Here is a 24,720-nt window from a genome sequence, read left to right as displayed (position 1 = left end):
TAGCTGCTAGGCAACGAGAACAACAACATCAGAAATCCCATCATGCTTTTCACAGCATCAGGGGAAAAATGCCCGGGCAGTTTTCTTTGATGGAGTGGAGCTTAGCTTGTAAACAGCTAAAAATTAGACTTTTGGTATGAAAAACAAAGTTCTGATGCTGTGAACCTGTTAAAGCAACGCCAAGCCTTTTCCAGTGCTGTGGAGTAGATTTTTAGTCTGGAGGTTCACTTTAAGCAGAGTAAGCACAGCAGAAGCCACATCAGGGATGTCTTACCTGTTCAATGGCGGTGTAACGTCTGTCCGCGCTGCCCGGAAGCTGCGCGGCCCGTCCTCTCTCCCTTCACTGTTCCCCTGGCAACTTCTCTTGCGTCGCGTAATGATGCAATCAGGAGAAGCCCCCTAGTGGCGGCTCCTCCTGATTGCATCATCAGCAACACAAGAGAAGCTGCAGGGGGGACAGTGAAGGGACAGAGGAGGACCCGCGAAGCTTCCGGGCAGCACGGAGGGCCGTTACACTGCCATGGAACAGGTGAGACATCCCCCTAGTGGTGGCTCCTCCTTTGCACACCAGGCTTAACCAATATGTACAAATCTGGTTTAAATAAACCTTTCCCCATAACCCAGAGGTGCATCAATCTGTGCTACCCTGGGGTTAAAGGTAAATAATCGCAAATTACTGGACTGATTGAAAACGTGTGAAGACTCTTAGGTGATTTATGTCTGGTATTGTAGCGAGGATCTTTGCTGATCCCCCCACAGGTGTGTCTCCAGTGGGGTTTAGCTATCTCTCCCAAATACAGACCACAAATCAATATTTTTGCTCATGGTTTAAATATTAAGTCCAGGGTAGTTTCACATAAAAAGATCAATACCTATTTATATATATATATATATATATATATATACAGTGGGATTCAAAAGTTTGGGCAACCTTGTTAATCGTCATGATTTTCCTGTATAAATCGTTGGTTGTTATGATAAAAAAATGTCAGTTAAATATATCATATAGGAGACCCACACAGTGATATTTGAGAAATGAAATGAAGTTTATTGGATTTACAGAAAACGTGCAATAATTGTTTAAACAAAATTAGGCAGGTGCATAAATTTAGGCACCACAAGAAAGAAATGAAATCAAGATTTAGTAGATCCTCCTTTTGCAGAAATTACAGCCTCTAAACGCTTCCTGTAGGTTCCAATGATAGTCTGGATTGTACCTCTGGGCAGGGACGGATCTAGACCAAGTTGCGCCTGGGGCAAGGTCAGGTTTTGGCGCCTAAAGGTCAAGTTTTGGCTCCTAAACTGCCATTCCCCATCCAGTTTTGGCACCTAAAGGTCAGGTTTTGGCACCTAAACTGCCATTTCCCATCCAGTTTTGGCGCCTAAAGGTTAGGTTTTGGCGCCTAAACTGCCATTTCCCATCCAGGTTTGGCGCCTAAAGATCAGGTTTTGGCGCCTAAACTGCCATTCCCCATCCAAATTTTGCCGCCTTTTTAAGAATTCAACAAACTGCGCCTGGGGCAAGAGACCCGTCTGCCCCCCCCTAGATCCGTCCGTGCCTCTGGGTTATGGGGAAAAGGTTTATTTAAACCAGATTTGTACATATTGGTTAAGCCCGGTGGGCAAAGTGAATTTATGTATTATTACCAGTACTTCATTCGGTAGTGTAATAACTGATCATGGGCTAGGCAAGGCGTTTGTTACAATACTTATGGCCAGTCCAGGCGCACATATCTTCCGGGTTGCGGTGACCGCACCAGATCCAGCCACACTCGTCCTTCTATGCGCGGGCTCACGCCTGGCCGCAGACCTATGCTCATAGCCAGTCTGATGCCAGCATGCACCTCTCTTGCGTGCACTTCCAGTTACGCATGCGTGCGTGGATGCCTTGCGGGGCACTCTGGGACAGACCAGCTGTTGATCAACAGGGTTGTCCCGGAAGAGTGTCAAAGCACACCTGAAGTGAGAGGGATATGGAGGCTGCCATATTTATTATATTTTAAACCATGCACATTACCTGATTGTCCTTCTGGTCCTCTGCCCCTAATACTTTTAGCCATAGACTCTGAACAAGCATTCAGATCAGATGTTAGTTTGAAGTTTGACTAGATTAGCTGCATGCTTGTTTGAGGTGTGTGATTCAGACACTACTGATGCATGAAAATAAGCTGAACACCAAGCAGTTGTTATTGTTTAAAAGGAAATCAATATGGCAGCCTCCACTTCATGACAGTGGGAGTGAATGTACATGTGTATTAGCCTGTCGACTACAGATACAGCATCAACAGCTGATTCAGCCACCTGATATGCATCAGAGAGGCAAGGTTAGTGTTATGTAGAGAAGAGGGGAGGTTAGTGTTAGGCATGGAAAGGGTGGTTAGGGTTAAGGAACAGAAAAGAGAGGTTAGTGTTACGCACAGGAGAGAGGGAGGCTAGTGTTAGGCAGGGGAGAGTGGAGGTTAGTGTTAGGCACATGAGAGGGGAGGTTAGTGTTAGGCAGAGGAGAAAGGAAGGTTAGTGTTAGGCATAGGAGAAAGGGAGGTTATTGTTAGGCAGAGGATAGGGGAGGTTAGTGTTAGGCACATGAGAGGGGAGGTCAGTGTTAGGCAGAGGAGAAAGGAAGGTTAGTGTTAGGCATAGGAGAAAGGGAGGTTATTGTTAGGCAGAGGATAGGGGAGGTTAGTGTTAGGCACATGAGAGGGGAGGTCAGTGTTAGGCAGAGGAGAAAGAGAGGTTAGTGTTAGGCATAGGAGAAAGGGAGGTTATTGTTAGGCAGAGGATAGGGGAGGTTAGTGTTAGGCACATGAGAGGGGAGGTTAGTGTTAGGCAGAGGAGAAATAGAGGTTAGTGTTAGGCATAGGAGAAAGGGAGGTTATTGTTAGGCAGAGGATAGGAGAGGTTAGTGTTAGGCACATGAGAGGGGAGGTTAGTGTTAGACAGAGGAGAGGGGAGGTTACTGTTAGGCAGTGGAGAGGGGCAGGTTAGTATTAGGCAGAGGAGAGGGGGAGGTTAGTGTTAGGCATCGAGAGGGAGGTTCGTGTCAGGCAGAGGAGAGGAAGGTTAGGGTTAGGCAGAGGAGAGGAAGGTTAGTGTTAGGCAGAGGAGAGGAAGGTTAGTGTTAGGCAGAGGAGAGTGGGAGGTTATTGTTGGGCATGGAGAGGGAGGTTTGTCTTAGGTAGAGGACAGGAAGTTTAGTATTAGGGAGAGGGAGGTAGTGTTAGGCAGAGGAGAGGAAAGTTAGTGTTAGGGAGAGGGAGGTTAGTGTTAGGCAGAGGAGAGGAAGGTTATTGTTAGCGAGAGGGGAGGCTAGTGTTAGGCACAGGAGAGGAAGGTTAGTGTTAGGAAGAGGGGAGGTTAGTGCTAGGCAGGGGAGAGGGAAGGTTAGTGTTAGGCAGAAGAGAAGAAGTTTAATGTTAGGCAGAGGAGAGGAAGGTTAGTGTTAGGCAGAGGAGAGGGGAGGTTAATGTAAGGCATGGGGAGGGAGGCTAGTGTAAGGCAGAGGAGAGGAAGGTTTGGGCTAGGCAGAGGAGAGGAAGGTCAGTGTTAAGCAGAAGAGAGGGAGGTTAGTGTTAGGCAGAGGAGAGGGGAGGTTAGTGTTAGGCATGGAGAGGAGGTTAGTGTTAGGCAGAGGTGGGGAAGGTTTGAGTTAGGCAGAAGAGAGGAAGTTTAGTGTTAAGCAGAAAAGAAAGGTTAGTGTTAGGCATGGAGAGAGAGGGTAGTGTTAGGCATGGAGAGAGAGGTTAATGTTAGGCAGAGGTGCGGGAAGGTTAATGTTAGGCAGAGGTGCGGGAAGGTTAGTGTTAGGCAGGGCCGGCCCGCCCATGAGGCGGGGTAAAACTTTTGCCTCACGCGGCACTTCTGGGGGGGCGGCACCCGCCCGTCCGTGGGTGTGGGGGGCCGCCCGAGCTGGAGGGTATAGCGGGCAGGAAGGGGGTATTGGGCCTAGCGGCGGGGAGGGGGGTCGGACCCCCCTCCCTCGCCTGGGTCCCTCGTCCTCCGCTCCCCACCAGCTTTAAAAAGTTACGTCGCTGCCTGCAGCTATTGTAAGAGGCAACGGGCGGGGATCACTCTCCTCTTCCTCGTTCCAGCGTGCGCTCTACTGACGTCACTTCCTGCTACGCCGCAGGAGTGATCCCCGCCCGTTGCCTCTTACAATAGCTGCAGGCAGCAACATGAACATTACCCTGCTCATTAGTTGTCCTTTCAGTTGTAACTGACAGCAACTGATATAGTTTAGTTCCAATTAGATCTACCGTATTTTTTGGACTATAAGATGCACGTGACCATGAGACTCACCTAGGTTTAGAGGACAAAAACCAGGGGGGGGGGGGGGGGAATATATATACTAAGCCTGGTGCATCCATGGTGAAGGGGCCTCTTGTGGATTATGCCCCCTTTGTACCTCATGCCCCCTTGTACCTATTGTGTCTCCCTGTGTCCTCCTCTTTTCCCTCCTGTCCTCCTGTGTCCCCCACGTGTCTGCTTCTGTCCTCCTCTATGCCCCTTTGTGTCCCCCTCTGTCCTCCATTTGTCTCCCTGTGTCCTCCTCTGCATGGGCCCAGTAGAGGGAGTCCCCGACATTGCGGCGGGTTGGAGGTTTGTATTGGCAGTGTTCACAAGTCAGGCACTCCCTGCATTGGACTATAAGAAGCAATGACATTTTCCCCACGTTTGAGTCTTATAGTCCAAAAAATACAGTAATCAGAACTAGAATAAATCATTGTAAGAAGAAAATGGTGAGCTTCCGAGAGGAGCTGATGGGGAGGTACGTACAGTATGTAATATTCATTTGCAGGTACATCATGTGTTTATTTTAAATAATTTTACTCGGTTCAGGTTCTCCTTGAAGTACTCTATTGGACGTCACAACAATGAGATGCATCCTGATCTCTGAACATTCACCTGACAGTATTTTAGAAGCTGTCAGTAAGTGAGAATACCGCCTGGAACATGCAATAACTGTCCCTGTCAGTGTGTGAGAGGCTGCGGCGTGTAAACTGCAGGTGTAATGTGACAGGTGGTGTTTTGTCAGCTGTCACCTGTCAGATCTAGAGATCTGCATAAATGCGTGGATAAGAAACCTGTAATGCTCAGGTCGCTTCCATATGTAACCTACACTGCAAATTATCACACTAAACAAGTCAAGGTTTTCCATTAAACGAGCAGTTAATTGGATCTTCTTACCAAGTGTTATTTGATGTGCCAGAAACAGGTCTTTTCTTTCTCTTCCTAAGTAAGGCAGGCTCTTTATTCTTCTTTTGGTTAGCTTCGTTAGCAGCTTATGATCTTTTTCAGAAGGAGAAAAGCTTGGGGGGGTGTTGGGTTCCTTTGTATAGGAGGATAAGGGCATACTTGTTAAAAGGGTCTCCTCTCTGCTCTTGCTCTTGAAGATAAGCAACAGCAAAAGTAACCTTTAAAGTAAAACATTTCTTTGTTACAGCTGATACAAATCCTTCAATAAATCTTCAGTATGTGTGCTTCCTGCTTTCATGGAAGCCGACTTAGGGCTTGATTCACAAAGCGGTGCTAACAGTTAGCACGCTGGTGAAAAGCCCTTTATCACGCCTAAACTCAGTTTAGGTGTGATAATTTTAGGCGTGATAAGTTTAGGTGTGATAAGTTTAGGCGTGATAACTATAGCACCAACTGGGTTAGCACCGCAGTGCACAGCTGATCAAAAGTTTTGCGCTAGCAAAGTCTGGTGCACTTCGCATAGAGTTTAATGGCGCTGCTTTGCGTGCGGGACTTTGCGCGCGATCTAAACTTATCTAAACTTCTCACGCCTAAACTTATCACGCCTAAACTGGCTTTTTACCAGAGTGGTGCAATGGTTATCACGCCTTAAAGAGAATCTGTACTCTAAAATTCTTACAATAAAAAGCATACCATTCTATTCATTATGTTCTCCTGTGCCCCTCTGTGCTGTTTCTGCCACTCCCTGCTGCAATCCTGGCTTGTAATTAACAGTTTTAGGCAGTGTTTACAAACAAAAGACTTGGCTTCTAACCAGAGTATCATAGGCTGAGAACTAGCTTACTGTGTGACTTATGCAGAGCTTGGAGGGTGTGTGTAAAGCTTCTGCCAACGACAAGCAGTGCTGCACATTCCACACATTCCAGCCTCAGCCCGACAGAGCCGACAGAGGAAAGAAGATAAGATTTATTACAGAGACAGTGCAACTAGAAAAGGCTGCAGTAAGCCAGACCACATTAGAACAGGTATAGGAACTTATAGGATAGAAGAAATAAGGCTCAACATTTTGTTACAGAGTCTCTTTAAGTCTCTAACTGGGTTAGCACCACTTTGTGAATCGAGCCCTTAGTGTTAACATCCTGTGTCTACAAATTAGCTGCTTTGCCGAGGCAGCCAGATGACACAGCTGTGAGATCAAATTACAGTTGTGATAAGCCACAGATGAGGGAGAAGTAGATGGGCTAAACTCTCTAAATACATACTGGGTGCATTTCTCTCTGCTTTCCCCCTGTCCTATGCAAGAGTTCAGGTCCAGTGTAATTCCTATAGTAAAATATATTTTACTATAATTTAACCTTACCCTAATGCTAGCACTCCCTCTTGTTGCCTAACACTAACCTATCCCCCTGGCGATGCCTAACCCTAAGGACCCCCCCCCCCTCTCAGTGCTGGCTAACCCCCTCCCTTTTCCAGTGGTGCCTAACCTGAACATCCCCCCACACCTAAAACTAAGGACCCCCTTGTCAGTGCCTAATACTAAAGCTCCTCCCCCCCCTTGCCGCCTAACCCTGTTCGCCAATATTTTGGCACCTGCTGTTTATAGCTACAGTTTTCATAGGGGGTGACCCTGTCACCCACTATTTTTTTCCAGGCACCTCCGGTGCCAATATTTACCAATAATGGTTGCTAATCCCAGCTCTTAAAGAGAATCTGTATTGTTAAAATCGCACAAAAGTAAACATACCAGTGCGTTAGGGGACATCTCCTATTACCCTCTGACACAATTTCGCCGCTCCTCGCCGCATTAAAAGTGGTTAAAAACAGTTTTTAAAAGTTTGTTTATAAACAAACAAAATGGCCGCCAAAACAGGAAGTAGGTTGATGTACAGCATGTCCACACATAGAAAATACATCCATACACAAGCAGGCTGTATACAGCCTTCCTTTTGAATCTCAAGAGATCATTTGTGTGTTTCTTTCCCCTGTTCTCATGCACTGAAGTTTCAGGCTGCTTGTTTCTTCCTGCAAACAGCTTTGCCCTTGTCTGTAATTATTCAGTATGTGAAAGCCCAGCCAGCTCAGAGGACGATTTATCCAGCTTGTAAAACATAAGAGAGAAGAGAGAAGCTGCTCTAATCCTAAATAACACACAGGCAGTGTGCATAGAGGGGCCTGGAAGGGGGAGTTCATAGCAGAACCACAACACTGAAGAACTTGGCAGCCTTCCAGACACAGGCCGACAAGTCTGACAGGGGAAAGATACATTGATTTATAACAGAGACAGTGATAGTATAAAGTGCTGCAGTAAGCCAGAACACATTAGAATAGCTTTTTGAACTTGTAGGATGATAAAAAACAGGATGCAGTTTTTGTTACGGAGTCTCTTTAATATTGCCGCCTATGGCGGTGCAGTTTTTACCAGGCACCTTTGTTTCAGGATAAAGGGCTGGCCTCCCCCCCCCCCCCCCCCCGCACTGGACCCCTCTGTGGTTGAAGGTTCTACCCCCTCGGTAGTTACCTCTCTCAGCGGCACATATGCCCATGGAGTGCATCTAGTGGTGCTAAAGTTCTGATGGCTTTTGATTGCCAAAGTCAAATGCTGTTTTTACAAAATCCTCTTCTACTCCTTGACCTCCAGCTGAGAGAAGACATTTTTGGAATACGATTTCCTCCGCAATAAGCTCTGCCAATTTCCTGAACGTTATTGATATTTTCAGAGTTTAAATACGCCACAAGGTATATCCCAGACGCTCCTCGGCATAACATCTCCTCATCCTTGTGGCCGTTCAGAGCGGCACCGCCGGGTTCTGGCAGGAGACTCTCTACGACCAACGTCTGTTTACAGGCGCTTAATAAAAAGCAATTAATCTAAGTGGGCAGCATGCAATTGCTAAAGACTGATAATTGCGACTAGAGGGGCCGCCCTTTAACAGATCCGCTGATCTTTCACCCGTAAGTCAGTGGATGGTCAGGGAAAAATACATTTAATGAGGCCCAGTCTGTGTGGGTCTCATCTAGCTGTCTCTGAACTATTTATCAATGTAAACTAAAATCTGCCTAAGGCGGAACTGAAATGACATAAAATACAAAGGTCTTGATTCACAAAAGCGTGATAACTCAGTTATCACACCTAAAAGCTTTGCACATGCAAACTAGAGTGCTAAGTAGTTTGCACCCTAGTTTGCACGTGCATTACCATGTTGCGGTAATCTCCCCCACCCGCTCCCACATCACAGTGGCCATAAGTCTCTATAAAACTGGCCACAGCACCTGCGGTATGCAGAGGTAATGTAGACTCTGCAGTGTGTTTATTGTAGTGCCATTGACTCCAATGCAATCCTCTATTTAGCGTTATTGCAGTAGTGAATAGTGATATGCATGCACAGATCGTCGGAACACTAATGACATACTTCCTGTGCAGAAGGGAGCATGCCACTGAGCAGGGGGCGGAGCTAGGCAAACTACCCGGTCCTTGCAGTGTGCCATAGGGTGTATGAAATAGGAAATGGAGCAGTGCGATTTTCCTGTGACCTTTATGTTGTTGTATTACAGAGCCTACATTTTTAATATGTGATACGGTCTACCCCATGGGGTACTTGTATTGGGCAAAGGGGGTACTTTAGCTTGATACAATATACTGTACTTCACTCCAGTAAATTTTGAGAAGATATACTATAGCTATCTATCTATATCTATCTATATATATATATATATATATATATATATATATATATATATATATACTGTATAAACAAATCTTAATAATTATTTTAGAGGAACTGTAACCAAGGATTGAACTTCATCCCAATCAGTAGCAGATGTCCCCTTTTCCACAATCATTTTTTACTGTTTCTCAAATAGATCATCTGATATTGGGGTGAAACCCCTCCCACGGTGTGATGTCACGACCATGGTCCTGACAATTTGCTGTCTGTGAACCTTGCTGCATTGTGGGAAATAACAGCTGTTTCCAACTGCCAAGGAACCAGTATCTCCCTATGTGCAGATGTATATCTATAAAAAAAACAATAAATGTTTAGCCTATCACATTGTTAGGGGGTGTAGTTATAGATAATGGCAGTTGGTGGTGTTTAGTTTTTTTTTATGTAAAGATGATTCCATGCAGGCTCATTGTGGAACATGGACAAATTACATGGCAAATATCAATCATTTCTTGATCGCTCTTTTATTTTTTAACTTCTCACTTTAAAATGTATTGACTTCTCTTTTTCCCCTTTTTGCTAAAGTTCTTCTTTAACCTCCCTGGCGTTATGATTATTTCCAGATTTAGGGTCTAAAAGCCGTGCAATTTTTTCACAAGCTATTAGGCCCTAAAAACAAGAAGAAAAACATACCTCAGAGAGATCTATAGCAGCCCCTGCATGAAACTATGTAACTTAGGCACGGGATTACCACCCTGTGCTGCAGACTCAGGATTACTGCTAAGGAGGTCAATTAAAAGCATAGGGAATGTTTATTCAAAGCATAGGGAATGCTTATTTGTGACTGGATACTGTTTAATATTTATGGGAAATTCATAAAAATTACTTGAGGTAAATAAAAAAAGCATAGGGAATGTTTAGAAAGCATTTAAACACAGTTATGGAGACTCTTAAAGAAATACATATGTGTGAAGGGGTGCTTGAAGGGATATTTACCACATCGGGAGGGACACTTGATGCATCTCACACTTTATAAGGTACTTCATGCTTTGGTGATGTTGGGAAACACTGATTCTAGAATGCTGCTCGTCTCTCATCTTCAAACATAATGACCCCCTCTATATTAGAGAATGTTGGCTACTCCAAGTACCCTCTGCTGCGTACATCTAAAAACAGCGCTTGGAATTTTTTTGCACACGATAAAGCCAAACTGTTGTTTTGTTCGCTGGATGTAGTAGAATATCGGTAATGTTGCCAATATTCTACTATATCCTATTGTAACCTAACTCTCACATTGACCATCCATTACCCCCCCCCCCCACCAACGACTAAATGTGGACACACATTACAATTTTTTAAATTTTTTTATTAGATTCAGGCCCCTTGCACAATGGCAGACTGCATCGCCCATTGTTGGGCTTCCCCGCCGGTCACCCAGCATTAGGCTTCCCCGCTGCAAGGGCAATGCAAGTCTAAGGAGACTTGCACACTTAAAGTACAACTGAAGCAACAAGAATATGGAGGCTGCCATATTTATTTCCTTTTAGGCTCGGTTGATATCTGTTTTAAAAATGTATCCGTGGCTCCGTTTTTGGGCCCGGACCAAAACCAGAGCCACGGATACCAATGTTAAAGAGTGACTGTTAGGCATAACATCAAAAATCAATTCTCTATTTTTATATGGTAAACAAATAAGGATGCTAACCAGGCAATCCAAAAGTTTAAACTTTTCTGTATTCTGATTTTCTTTTCAGTGAGTTTTATATAGTAGATAAAGACAATTCTGTTTCTGTCAGTTTCCATCTTAGAATCCCTGTGTCTGAAGCCAATCCTGATGTTATTTCTTTCCTTACTCCGTTTCCTCTCCTCTGCCTGATTGTGTATGTATGTATGTATGCCCCCCTCTCAGTCTTCAGACACTCCCACACAGCTCTGCAGCTGTGTGCAGCATCCTCACAAATTATTGTGTGACTTTGCAGACATGTTTTATCTGTATGGATCGGATTTCAGCTGAGTCACTTTCTCAGCTTCTCAGCACAAGAAATATTGGCCAATCAGAGAGGAACAGAGATGTGGAAACCGGGAGTGAAAGAAACTTCAGCCAATCAGACTGCATTAGTTATGTATGAAGAGAACAGGGGGGGGGGGGGGGGGGGAAACAACCAGCATGCACTGCAACTTCTCTTTTGCGGCAGATGTACCAAATTAGAGCCAGGGGACCTGGTAAATATTATATTGAGGAGAAAATTAAGAGCGATTTTTAACTTTTGGATTGCCTGGTTAGCATCCTTATTCGTTTACCATATAAAAATAGAGATTTGATTTTTGATTTTATGCCCGATAGTTACTCTTTAAAAATAGCGGCAGCACACACTTCAAAAACGGATCCGCTTTGAAAATCTGAACGAAGGATCCGGATTTGCAGGTTTTTTTACAGGCCTCGGATACACAGAGGGGTAGGGCAAGGAAATACGAAAATGGATCTCCCTCTTCACAGGCTACTTTGCATACAAAAAACGGATGGAGATCCAGATTGCCATGCTGTAGGGGTAGTAGCTAGGAAGGGGGGCAGCAAGCACAGCGGTGGGGAGGGGGTCGGACCCCCCCCCCCCTCCCTCACCTGGGTGCCCTCTTCTGCGTTCCCCCACCAGCTACTTTTGTTAAAATCATTGCCTGGAGCGAATGGGGAACTCGCTCATCTCTTTGTTCCACCGCTTGTTGTGTCACTACTTGCAATGCCACCCTTTGAAGTACAGAGGGCGGCATTGCAGGAAGTGACGCGGTGAGCGGTAGACCTCAAGGAAGTGAGTGAGTTCCTCACTCGCCCCAGGCAATGATTTTAACAGAAGTAGCTGGAGGGAGAGTGCGGAAGTTGGGCACCCAGGTGAGGTAGGGGGGGTCCGACCCCCCTCCCCACTGCTGTGCCCCCACCCCCCCTACTGGCTGATACCCCCTCTTTTTTATCCATTTACGTTCTCTTTTTTTGAAAACCGGAGCCCGGGCCGCGTTCTGCGACCGTATGTAGTGTGGACTGAGCCTTAAACAATCCCAGCTGGTCTATTTGGCTGCAGTAGTTTCTGAGTAACACCAGGAACAAACATGCAGCTAATCTGTCAGATCTGACAATAATGCCAGAAACATCTGATCTGCTGCATGCTTGTTCAGGGTCTATGGCTAAAAGTATTAGAGACAGAGGATGCCTCTTTCCTTTGCTACTAATGTTCTATTCATTATCCATACTACACATACAATTCATTATATGATAAGGTTTTTTTCACTTCAGGTTTGCTTTAAGAGCATTACTGCTATGGCCTGTCTGGCTGTTAAAATCTAGAGATAGAGGTAGGGACACAAAAGGTAGGGGGACCAGATTTCAGCTGCGGGTTTAGAGCACCAGGGAAAAGGTGCGTTTTAAGGGCCTTTTTGAAGATGTTGAAGGTGGGAGCTGCCTTAATGGGGAGTTCCTTAGTGTTGGAGCAGCTCTTGAGAAGTCCTGGAGGCGTGCATGGGACTGGGTGATGCGAGGGACGGTCAGGCGAAGTTCATTGGAAGAGCGGAGTGAGCGGCTAGGTGTGTACCTCTGAGTACGATCGAAAATGTAGGTTGGACAGGTTTTGTGGACAGATTAGTAGGTCAGACACAGTATCTTGAATCTGATTCTGGACTGGATAGGAAGCCAGTGGAGGGATTCTAGGAGGGGATCTGCCGTGGTGGAGCGATGGGAGCAGTGGATAATTCTGGCTGCCGCATTCATGATGGACTGCAGTGGGGCTGTTCGGGTCATAGGGAGACCAGACAGCAGGGCTTTGCAGTAGTCAAGGCGGGAAATTATGAGGGCATGGATGAGGAGTTTGGTGGTGGCAGAGGTCAGGAAAGGGCGAATCTTACAGATGTTACGAAGGTGGAAGTTGCAGGACTTTGTGAGGTTTTGGATGTGGGGAGTCCAGGGTGACACCCTGACAGTGGGCTTGAGAGGTAGGGCGAATGGTAGTGTGGTTAACAGTGACATGCACATCTGGGAGGTTCAAGGATGGCCGGGGTGGGAAGAACATAAATTCTGTTTTGTCCAGGTTTAGTTTCAGGTACCTAGCGGTCATCCAGGAGGAGATGGCTGATTGGCAGGAGAAGACCTTGTCCATGGCAATCTGTGTCATCTGCAAACAGATGATAGTTAAAACCCAAGGCGAATATAACCTTGCCAATGGAGGTTGTGTAAGGGGAAAACAGTAGGGGGCCAAGAACCGAGCCTTGTGGGACTCCCACTGAGAGGTGGTTGGGGTGGATGAGTACTCATTGAAGGAGGTCATGAAGGAGCGGTTGGAGAGGTAGGATGAGAACCAGGTCAGGGAGTGGTCATGAATGCCCATGGACTGGAGGGACTGGAGGAGGAGGGACTGATCCACTGTGTTAAAAGCTGCTGAAAGGTCTAGGAGGATAAGAATGGAGTATTTACCTTCATTTTAGCTGAATACAGTATTGTGATGTTTTCTGACATACTCGGGTCTCTGCAGCAATACACGTCAACAGACATAATATTAAATCATTTCATTTTCTGCTCAATTTATTCTGATCTCAGGATTAAAATTCAAAGCTGTGGAAAGTATGAAATCTAATTAATAATATAATTTCTTGCAAGTCTTGAATTGAAAATGTCACTTATTAAAAAGAAAAATCTCAACAATAATAATAATAAAACAAAATCTGGCGCTTCTTTAATAAGCTTTGGCTGTTTAAAAAAAAATTAAGCACGACCGGTAAAGCTAAAAAAAGTGCATAAAATGACAGAAGACACTTTAATCATTTTATAACCGTGTAATTATGGCTTAATTTCTTTGCACTGAATTAATAAAATTATTAGAGGCTGCAGCACTGTGTAAAGAAAGTGTTTCCACGTCAAATATAATGGTTTAAGAGGAACTCCAGTGAAAATAATATAATAAAAAAGTGCTTAATTTTTACAATAATTATGTATAAATGATTTAGTCAGTATTTGCCCATTGTAAAATCTTTCCTCTCCCTGATTTACAATCTGACATTTATCACATGGTGACATTTTTACTGCTGGCAGGTGATGTCAGTGGAAGGAGATGCTGCTTGCTTTTTTGTCAGTTGGAAACAGCACAACAAGGCTCCCACAGTGTGATGTCAGGACCTCAGTGCTGTGAGGTGCTGACATCACACTGTGGGAGGGGTTTCACCACAATATCAGCCATACAGACCTCCCTGATGATCCGTTTGAGAAAAGGAAAATATTTTTCATGAGAAAAGGGGTATCAGCTACTGATTGGGATGAAGTTCATCGCAGGATCCAGGAAGGTGAGTAAAGGCTGCTGGCAATATGGGGGACACCTTACTATACTGGGAACACTAATGCCTAGATAACTCTACTGGGGATCTGGCTGCCTGACCCCCCAAACGTGTACCCCCCTCCTACACGTAAAATGCCCTGGCCCTTAAGGGGGGATAGGCAGTCGGCCCCCAGAGGGTTAAGCTTGCAGTCAGTAATGCGCTGTTGCCCTTGCGTCGGATCGGATACTTCCTGCGCACCGCAAAGGACCGCAATAAACATGAACGTCTCCATAGACTTATGCTGCCCCTTGTGGGAAAATAGGGTAATGCAACACAGGAATCACCTGCTAGTGTAAAAGGGCCCTAAACAATACCAGCTGCCTGGCGTCCTGCTGAGCTTTCATCCCCTACTTACAAAAACAAGTGCTTTACCGGGAGATTGTTTGTAGGTTGGAGATTGTTTGTAGGTTGAATCCAGAGCTATACATAGTGAAGCATAATTAAATGGTTTACTTTACTAGATTTGGATTTATAGCATAAACAGTGGGGTTTTTTTTGTTTGTTTTGTTTTCAGCATGCTTTAAATTTGTTTTAAACAGCTTACAGCAGTTTATACAATACTGTAACATAAAACAACAAAAATAAACAAAAACAATACTGTATATTTTGTACCAGGGGAATTTGTAATTAGAGTTGTTAGTAAGTAGGGGACTGTCTGTATACAGTGAGAACTGCAGTGTCTGTACAGTATATGTACAGTGGGTATAGATACCTATATGTATGTGTACAGTAGATGTACAGTGTATATTTGTATAGATACCTATATGTATAAGTACAGTATATGTACAGTGTGTATTTGTATAGCTGCCTATATGTATGTGTACAGTATATGTACACTGTGTATTTGTATAGATACCTGTATGTATGTGTAAAGTATATGTACAGTGTGTATTTGTATAGCTGCCTATATGTATGTGTACAGTATATGTACAGTGTGTATTTGTATAGATACCTGTATGTATGTGTAAAGTATATGTACAGTGTGTATTTGTATAGCTGCCTATATGTATGTGTACAGTATATGTACAGTGTGTATTTGTATAGATACCTGTATGTATGTAAACAGTATATGTACAGTGTGTATTTGTATAGCTGCCTATATGTATGTGTACAGTATATGTACACTGTGTATTTGTATAGATACCTGTAGGTATGTGTAAAGTATATGTACAGTGTGTATTTGTATAGCTGCCTATATGTATGTGTACAGTATATGTACAGTGTGTATTTGTATAGATACCTGTATGCATGTGTAAAGTATATGTACAGTGTGTATTTGTATAGCTGCCTATATGTATGTGTACAGTATATGTACAGTGTGTGTTTGTATAGATACCTGTATGTATGTAAACAGTATATGTACAGTGTGTATTTGTATAGCTGCCTATATGTATGTGTACAATATATGTACAGTGTGTATTTGTATAGATACCTGTATGTATGTGTACAGTATATGTACAGTGTGTATTTGTATAGCTGCCTATATGTATGTGTACAATATATGTACAGTGTGTATTTGTATAGATATCTACATGTATGTGTACAGTATATATACAGTGTGCATTTGTATAGATATCTATATGTATGTGTACAGTATATGTACAGTGTGTATTTGTATAGATACCTATATGTATGTGTACAGTATATGTACAGTGTGTATTTGTATAGCTGCCTATATGTATGTGTTCAATATATGTACAGTGTGTATTTGTATAGTTAGCTATATGTATGTGTACAGTATATGTACAGTGTGTATTTGTATAGCCGCCTATATGTATGTGTACAATATATGTACAGTGTGTATTTGTATAGCTGCCTGTATGTATGTGTACAGTATATGTACAATGTGTATTTGTATAGATATCTACATGTATGTGTACAGTATATGTACAGTGTGTATTTGTATAGATATCTATATGTGTGTGCAATGGCGTAGGGCCCGCGGTCGCAACGGCCGCCATGGCGACCGGGCCCGGCTCCTGAGGAGGCAGGGGGAGGGGCCCGGGGGGCCCATGTCCGTTTGGAGGCACATGCGGCCATGCGACCCGTGCACGCTATTGGGAGGGGGGAGCCGCAGCTGCGGGGAGGGCAGCCCGACTTCTCCCTCCCTTCCTCTCCCCGGGCCCCCCCCCCTCTCATATGCAGAGTGAGCGCGCACGGAAGCGCTGTAGGCAGAACTCACCTCCCTGCGTTCTCCTCTCTGCATAGAAGCTGATACACACAGTGCTTCCAGCAGTGTGTGTATCAGCATCTATACAGAGCGGGAGGAGATCAGTGGCGATTGGAACCAGGGACGGAGGTGAGTTCTGCCTACAGCGCTTCCGTGAGCGCTCACTCTGCATCTGAGGGGGGGGGGGGGGAGAGGAAGGGAGGGAGAGGTCGGGCTGCCCTCCCCGCGGCTGCGGCTCCTCCCTCCATTATGGGGGGGGGGGGGCACCTACCTACCCTATCCTGGAGGGCAGCTACCTACCTAATCTATCCTGGGGGGGGGGGGCAACTACCTACCTAATCTATCCGGGGGGGGGCAACTACCTACCTAACCTATCCTGGGGGGCAGCTACCTACCTAACCTATCCTGGGGGGGAAGCTACCTAATCTAACCTATCCTGGGGGGGCAGCTACCTATCCTGGGGGGCAGCTACCTACTCTAACCTATCCTGGGGGGCAGCTACCTACTCTAACCTATCCTGGGGGGCAGCTACCTACCTAACCTATCCTGGGGGGCTGCTACCTACCTAATCTATCCTGGGGGGGGGGCAGCTACCTACCTAACCTATCCTGGGGGGGGCAGCTACCTACCTAACCTATCCTGGGGGGGGGGGGGGGCAGCTACCTAACCTATCCTGGGGGGCAGCTACCTAACCTATCCTGGGGGGCAGCTACCTACTCTAACCTATCCTGAGGGGCAGCTACCTACTCTAACCTATCCTGAGGGGCAGCTACCTACTCTAACCTATCCTGGGGCCAGCTACCTACTCTAACCTATCCTGGGGGGCAGCTACCTAATTTACCATGGCGGGCAGCTACCTAATCTATCCTGGGGGGCAGCTACCTAATCTATCCTGGGGGGGCAGCTACCTAATCTATCCTGGGGGGAGGGGGGGCAGCTACCTAATCTATCCTGGAGGGCAGCTACCTAATCTAATCTATCCTGGGGGGCAGCTACCTAATCTATCCTGGGGGGCAGCTACCTAATCTATCCTGGGGGCAGCTACCTAATCTATCCTGGGGGCAGCTACCTAATCTATCCTGGGGGGCAGCTACCTAATCTAACCTATCCTGGGGGGAAGCTACCTAATCTATCCTGGGGGGCAGCTACCTAATTTAACCTATACTGGGGGCACCTACCTAATCTAACCTATAATGGGGGGCACCTACCTAATCTAATCTATACTGCAGGGCACCTACCTAATCTAACCTATACTGGGGGGGGGGGGCACCTACCTAATCTAACCTATACTGGGGGGCACCTACCTAATCTATCCTGGGGGCAGCTACCTAATCTATCCTGGGGGCAGCTACCTAATCTATCCTGGGGTGCAGCTACCTAATCTATCCTGGGGGGCAGCTACCTAATCTATCCTGGGGGGCAGCTACCTAATCTAACCTATACTGGGGGCACCTACCTAATCTAACCTGTAATGGGGGGCACCTACTTAATCTAACCTATACTGGGGGGCACCTACCTATCTAACCTATGCTGGGGGCAACTATTCTGGCTACCTATATTAGAGGCACCCACCTAGCTAACCTGTACTGGGGGCACCTATCTATCTAACTTATACCGGCGGCGCCTGTCTATCTCACCTATACTGGGCGCAACTATACTGGCTACCTATGCTGGAGGCACCTACCTGGCTAACCTATACCGGGGGCAACTATACTGGCTTACCTATGCCTGGCTACCTATACTGGGGGGACCTATAGCTGGCTAGAGGGATTCGGATATGTTTGTGCGTCGGGTGTTGCCGGGGGAGGGGGGGGCTGTTGTTGCCGGGGGGCCCACATCCAGATTCTGCATCTGGGCCTAGAGGTTTGTAGCTACGCCGCTGTGTGTGTGTACAATATATGTACAGTGTGTATTTGTATAGATACCTGTATGTATGTGTACAGTATATGTACAGTGTGTATTTGTATAGCTGCCTATATGTGTGTGTACAGTATATATACAGTGTGTATTTGTATAGATATCTACATGTATGTGTACAGTATATGTACAGTGTGTATTTGTATAGATACCTGTATGTATGTGTACAGTATATGTACAGTGTATATTTTTATAGATACCTGTATGTGTACAGTATATGTACAGTGTATATTTTTATAGCTGCCTATATGTATGTGTACAGTATATGTACAGTGTGTATATGTATAGATATCTACATGTATGTGTACAGTATATGTACAGTGTGTATTTGTATAGATATCTACATGTATGTGTACAGTATATGTACAGTGTGTATTTGTATAGATATCTATATGTATGTGTACAATATATGTACAGTGTGTATTTGTATAGCTGCCTATATGAATGTGTACAGTATATGTACAGTGTGTATTTGTATAGATACCTGTATGTATGTGTACAGTATATGTACAGTGTGTATTTGTATAGAACTATGTGTGTGTACAGTATATGTACAGTGTGTATTTGTATAGAACTATGTGTGTGTACAGTATATGTACAGTGTGTATTTGTATAGCTGCCCGTATGTATGTGTACAGTAGATGTACAGTGTGTATTTGTATAGCTGCCTGTATGTATGTGTACAGTATATGTACAGTGTGTATTTGTATAGCTGCCTATATGTATGTGTACAGTAGATGTACAGTGTGTATTTGTATAGCTGCCTGTATGTATGTGTACAGTATATGTACAGTGTGTATTTGTATAGCTGCCTATATGTATGTGTACAGTAGATGTACAGTGTGTATTTGTATAGCTGCCTGTATGTATGTGTACAGTAGATGTACAGTGTGTATTTGTATAGCTGCCTGTATGTATGTGTACAGTAGATGTACAGTGTGTATTTGTATAGCTGCCTATATGTATGTGTACAGAAGATGTACAGTGTGTATTTGTATAGCTGCCTATATGTATGTGTACAGTATATGTACAGTGTGTATTTGTATAGCTGCCTGTATGTATGTGTACAGTAGATGTACAGTGTGTATTTGTATAGCTGCCTATATGTATGTGTACAGTAGATGTACAGTGTGTATTTGTATAGCTGCCTATATGTATGTGTACAGTAGATGTACAGTGTATATTTGTATAGATACCTGTATGTATGTGTACAGTAAATAGGAATGATCAGAAATAAATATTCCTGACTCCATGAGAATTAAGATTTCCGCCAATGCCAATTACCGATTCCTCGGATTTCCAATTTCTGTTTTTCTGATTTACGAGGAGTCCTTTTTTTGGTCATATTTTGCATTCTCTGAATTGGCTAAATAATAATAATTATTATGATTTAGTATTTATAACATCTTCTGCAGCGCTTTACAGAGTATATTGCCTTCTCACTTAACTGTCCCTCAAAGGGGCTCACAATCTAACCCCTTCCCGTAGTCATATGTCTATGTATGTATTGTGTAGTGTATTTATTGCAGTCTAGGGCCCATTTAGGGGGGAGCCAATTAACTTATCTGTATGTTTTTGGGGTGTGGGAGAAAACCAGAGTGCCTGGAAGAAACCCATGCAGACACAGGGAGAACATACAAACCCCTTGCAGATAAAGCCATGGCTGGGATTTGAACTGGAGGGCCCAGCGCTAAGCACTACGCCATTGTGCGGAGTTGACTCTGCATTCCCTGCTTGGTCCAAAGCTTCCGAATTCCGATTTTCATTCTCCAATTGGAGATGCGAAAATGTCAACTCCCTAACAGTGTACATGTCTGTATGTGTGGAGTGTGTACAGGGCTGTGTGTGTGGAGTGTGTACAGGGCTGTGTGTGTGGAGTGTGTACAGGGCTGTGTGTGTGGAGTGTGTACAGGGCTGTGTGTGTGGAGTGTGTACAGGGCTGTGTGTGTGGAGTGTGTACAGGGCTGTGTGTGTGGAGTGTGTACAGGGCTGTGTGTAGCGGTGTGTACAGGGCTGTGTGTGTGGAGTGTGTACAGGGCTGTGTGTAGCGGTGTGTACAGGGCTGTGTGTGTGGAGTGTACAGGGCTGTGTGTAGCGGTGTGTACATGTCTGTATGTGTGGAGTGTGTACAGGGCTGTGTATAGCGGTGTGTACAGGGCTGTATGTGTGGAGTGTGTACAGGGCTGTGTGTAGCGGTGTGTACATGTCTGTATGTGTGGAGTGTGTACAGGGCTGTGTGTAGCGGTGTGTACATGTCTGTATGTGTGGAGTGTACAGGGCTGTGTGTAGCGGTGTGTACATGTCTGTATGTGTGGAGTGTGTACAGGGCTGTGTGTAGCGGTGTTTACATGTCTGTATGTGTGGAGTGTACAGGGCTGTGTGTAGCGGTGTTTACATGTCTGTATGTGTGGAGTGTGTACAGGGCTGTGTGTAGCGGTGTGTACATGTCTGTATGTGTGGAGTGTGTACAGGGCTGTGTGTAGCGGTGTTTACATGTCTGTATGTGTGGAGTGTACAGGGCTGTGTGTAGCGGTGTTTACATGTCTGTATGTGTGGAGTGTGTACAGGGCTGTGTGTAGCGGTGTGTACAGGGCTGTGTGTGTGGAGTGTACAGGGCTGTGTGTAGCGGTGTGTACATGTCTGTATGTGTGGAGTGTGTACAGGGCTGTGTGTAGCGGTGCGTGTACATGTCTGTATGTGTGGAGTGTGTACAGGGCTGTGTGTAGCGGTGTGTACATGTCTGTGTGTGTGGAGAGTGTACAGGGCTGTGTGTAGCGGTGTTTACATGTCTGTATGTGTGGAGTGTACAGGGCTGTGTGTAGCGGTGTTTACATGTCTGTATGTGTGGAGTGTGTACAGGGCTGTGTGTAGCGGTGTGTACAGGGCTGTGTGTGTGGAGTGTGTACAGGGCTGTGTGTGTGGAGTGTGTACAGGGCTGTGTGTAGCGGTGTGTACAGGGCTGTGTGTGTGGAGTGTGTACAGGGCTGTGTGTAGCGGTGTGTACAGGGCTGTGTGTGTGGAGTGTACAGGGCTGTGTGTAGCGGTGTGTACATGTCTGTATGTGTGGAGTGTGTACAGGGCTGTGTATAGCGGTGTGTACAGGGCTGTATGTGTGGAGTGTGTACAGGGCTGTGTGTAGCGGTGTGTACATGTCTGTATGTGTGGAGTGTGTACAGGGCTGTGTGTAGCGGTGTGTACATGTCTGTATGTGTGGAGTGTACAGGGCTGTGTGTAGCGGTGTGTACATGTCTGTATGTGTGGAGTGTGTACAGGGCTGTGTGTAGCGGTGTTTACATGTCTGTATGTGTGGAGTGTACAGGGCTGTGTGTAGCGGTGTTTACATGTCTGTATGTGTGGAGTGTGTACAGGGCTGTGTGTAGCGGTGTTTACATGTCTGTATGTGTGGAGTGTACAGGGCTGTGTGTAGCGGTGTTTACATGTCTGTATGTGTGGAGTGTGTACAGGGCTGTGTGTAGCGGTGTGTACAGGGCTGTGTGTGTGGAGTGTACAGGGCTGTGTGTAGCGGTGTGTACATGTCTGTATGTGTGGAGTGTGTACAGGGCTGTGTGTAGCGGTGTGTACATGTCTGTGTGTGTGGAGAGTGTACAGGGCTGTGTGTAGCGGTGTTTACATGTCTGTATGTGTGGAGTGTACAGGGCTGTGTGTAGCGGTGTTTACATGTCTGTATGTGTGGAGTGTGTACAGGGCTGTGTGTAGCGGTGTGTACAGGGCTGTGTGTGTGGAGTGTACAGGGCTGTGTGTAGCGGTGTGTACATGTCTGTATGTGTGGAGTGTGTACAGGGCTGTGTGTAGCGGTGTGTACAGGGCTGTGTGTGTGGAGTGTACAGGGCTGTGTGTAGCGGTGTGTACATGTCTGTATGTGTGGAGTGTGTACAGGGCTGTGTGTAGCGGTGTTTACAAGCTTCGGCTTATTTGAATAGTAAACGTTCAAAATTTCTTTTAAAACGCCATCAGCAGATTGAAGATGTGTTTATTGGCTCTCGCGGATAATGTTACGAGCTCGTCTAGCCATGAAAAGGTTAATGCCATTTCCTGTAAAAGCAACTCCGTACATCAACTTCATGAGCATAAAGCACTTTTATAGCGGCAGATACGGAGCGAGCTGTCTTCAGCTGTGTTTTATGTAGCACAGAATCTGCAGCAGCCCTTGAAGCAGCGGCAATCTAACACGCCGTGGCTGGGGGCGATCTTCTGGCGTTTGTCATATTTGTACTGGTGTGACTTGTGCGCTAATCTAACTTTCGCTCCCTCTCTGTCGTCTGTTTGCTGTCTTTGTGATCACCGCCATGCTGTAGTGTGTCATGCTCCTTCTTGCCTAGGCACAGTAACCGGAGAAATAGCGGAGAAGAAGAGAGCGGGCTTTGTGCTGCAAAATGTAAATAAAAAGATACATGAGTGTGAAAACTAAAGCGGACCTGACAGAGGCGTAGTTAGGGTTTTCAGCGCCTGGGAATAAAGACAGTTTTTGCGACCCCCCCTCCTCTGGACAAAATGGGCATGGCCACACATCAGAATGTGGGCATGGTCATGGGTGGAGTCGAAAGTTATTTAGCTATATGTGCTCCCTTACCCCATTCAGATAGCCAGATGTGCCTCCCTTTAAATAGCCAAATGTGTGCCCCTTTAGTTAGGCAGATGTGCTTCACCCTGCTTAGATAGCCAGATGTGCCCCCTTTAGACGGCCTTATTCTGCTGCTGTTAAAGCTTCTGCAGAGGGAGGGAGAGAAGTAGGGGCACTTCGAGCCGCCTCTCACACATGCGAGGGTGCAATGGCAATGCTGAGCGCACTCACAGTGCTACGCTTTTAAAAAAGCTCTTTTCTAAAGTACTTTTGCAGAGCGATTTTTTTTTTTATTTTTTTTTTTAAATTCTTTTATTCACTTCATGACGCAAGTCAGGAAGTGAACTCTTTGACCCGGAAAATAATAAATACAATGGGCCTGATTCACAAAGCGGTGCAAACACTTTGCACGCCTGTGAAAAGCCCTTTATCACGCCTAAACTTAGTTTAGGCGTGATCTGAAGGAATTCGCGTGAACTCCCGCGCGCAAAGTTTTGCGCGCGTAGCGCTGTGCGCTACGCGCGCTGTGCACCGTGCTTCGCGCGAAGTGCCCATTAAGCCCTATGGGACTTTGCGCGCGAGTTAGAGCACAAAGCGGTGATAACTTTGCTAGTGCAAAGGTTATCACGCCTAAAGTCTTTTAGGCGTGATAACTGAGTTATCACCGCTTTGTGAATCAGGCCCATTGTCTTTTTTTCTTAAAATCGTGCACAAAGCGATTTTGTGAGCATTTAGCACTCTTCCTATACCTTCCATTAGATCAAAATCGCCCCCAAAATGGCTAGGCACTGCTTTGATGATGAAATGCGCTGATATGAGCCTTATAGAAGGCTGAAAACTCCCTAGATGTGAACAAGCCCTTAAGGAAAGACATTTATTTGTTACAGCTGATACAAATTGTGCAATACAGACATATTGTTCACATCCTGTGCTTTCAAATGAGCTTATCTGCCTTATCTGCTGTGGTAGTCAGGTGGCACAGAGGAGAGATCAAATTACAACTTGTGATTAGACACAAACGAGGGGGAATTAGGCAGGTTAAACTATCTAAATACATACAGGGTGCCCCTGTGCAAGAGATCTGCACCCCTTTAAACTATAGACAACCTTTCGTTAACGTGGATCTGAACTCTTGCACTGGACAGAAGGAAAACAGAGAGAAATGCACCCTGTATGTATTTAGAGAGTTTAGCCTGTGTAACTCCCCCTCATCTGTGCACAATCACAACTGTAATTTTATCTCTTAGGAATCTCATCTGCCTCGGCAGAGCAGCTAATTTTTAAACACAGGATGTTAACAATATGTCTGCTTCCATTAAAACAGGAAGTAGAAACACTGCAGATTTATTGCAAGATTTATATCAGCTGTCACAAAGAAACTTTTTTTTAAAGGTTATTATGCTGTTGCTTATCTTTTGGAGCAGAGAGGAAGTTCTGAGTTCAAGTCTCCTTTAATCTTGACCAACTCACATTAAATACTCAGAGAAGCTTGGATCCGGGCACTGGTGCATTTTCAAGTAAAACTTCACCCTTTAGTTCATCCTCAACAAAAATGACAGACACCGAGTGGGGTGGGAAGATGGCCTGGGAGTCGTTTTGCGGGTCGCTCCGCTTCGTTGGATGACACACGTAGTATTAGAATAAATACCAAACCCACATGCTTGAGGCAATAGGAGAGGATAGACCGGCACTAGATTGCTAGGCAGTGCTGGGAGAAGCAGGTGCAATGATCCTGCCTCCAGACATGCATCTGTTGTCGTAGTGAAAGAGATAACAGAATCCGGGCACCAACCGCAGGCAGCAATGTAGTGTCACCTTTATTCCATTCCCAGCAAACTCGACAGTAT

The 24,720-nt window shown here is 45.4% G+C and overlaps 1 protein-coding gene across 1 annotated transcript in view; it reads left to right on the top strand.

Moving 5' to 3' along the window:
- Positions 1–24,720, top strand: part of LOC137534197 (VPS10 domain-containing receptor SorCS3-like) — an 872,207-nt gene that overhangs the window by 334,188 nt on the left and 513,299 nt on the right. The window lies entirely within an intron of this gene.

Source organism: Hyperolius riggenbachi, chromosome 10, assembly GCF_040937935.1.
Source record: "Hyperolius riggenbachi isolate aHypRig1 chromosome 10, aHypRig1.pri, whole genome shotgun sequence".
In the NCBI taxonomy this organism is placed as follows: domain Eukaryota; kingdom Metazoa; phylum Chordata; class Amphibia; order Anura; family Hyperoliidae; genus Hyperolius; species Hyperolius riggenbachi.
The sequence above is the reverse complement of the archived record's forward strand: the minus strand, read 5'-3'. Positions and strand labels throughout refer to the sequence as shown.